Here is a 634-nt window from a genome sequence, read left to right as displayed (position 1 = left end):
ACCGGCTCTCACACTAAACTCTCAGAAAATGTTCACATATGCCACAGACCTGCTAATCGCAACGTAAGCCCTCCACACAACTCTCCCGACCTCCCCACCCCCCTTCCCTTTTCCGGTGTACGTGTGTGTGTGTGTGTGTGTGTGTGTGTGTCGCTGAAGGACGAGAAAGAGGAAGTAAAATGCCTGCATTTCTACAATCACCAACAAACTCCGCCCTCCAAGCACTCACTCACTCGCTGCTGTGTACTGTGCAGAGGTGTGACCTGGAACAGCCAACAGCACGCTACACACACAGGCTGAGACGGCATGGCATGTCAGACTGACGGACCTGTCAAATAAGCGATCCTCAATAGCTTAGCAAACTTCAGTGTAGTGCTGGGAACTTGTTTTATTTTTTTATTTTTTATTTTTTCGTTGTCACGACTGACTCAGACTTTGAACCACAGGGTTGTCTTGCCTCAACAGTGTCTGTATGCAGTTACAAGACTCGTACAATACCAGGACTTGTGTGTCTTCGAAAACTACGCGGCATAAATCTGTTTCGTTGTGGGTTGTACAAGTGGTGTGTTTTGTGCGTCAGTGGGCACCTTTTCTGCAATCAGCACTTTAATGTGTCGGCGGTGTGTGAGTGAAT

The 634-nt window shown here is 47.9% G+C and overlaps 1 protein-coding gene across 1 annotated transcript in view; it reads left to right on the top strand.

The window, feature by feature from the left end:
* The first annotated feature begins 254 nt into the window (after positions 1-254).
* LOC143294672 (uncharacterized) overlaps positions 255-634 on the top strand; it is a 63,833-nt gene continuing 63,453 nt past the window's right edge. Inside the window, exon 1 of the mRNA XM_076606058.1 lies at positions 255-634. This exon is cut by the window's right edge and continues 512 nt beyond it. The gene's annotated coding sequence lies outside the window, so the exon portion shown is untranslated.

Source organism: Babylonia areolata, chromosome 20 (assembly GCF_041734735.1).
Source record: "Babylonia areolata isolate BAREFJ2019XMU chromosome 20, ASM4173473v1, whole genome shotgun sequence".
Classification (NCBI taxonomy): domain Eukaryota; kingdom Metazoa; phylum Mollusca; class Gastropoda; order Neogastropoda; family Buccinidae; genus Babylonia; species Babylonia areolata.
Note: the sequence above shows the minus strand (reverse complement) of the source record. Positions and strands in the feature narration are given on the sequence as shown.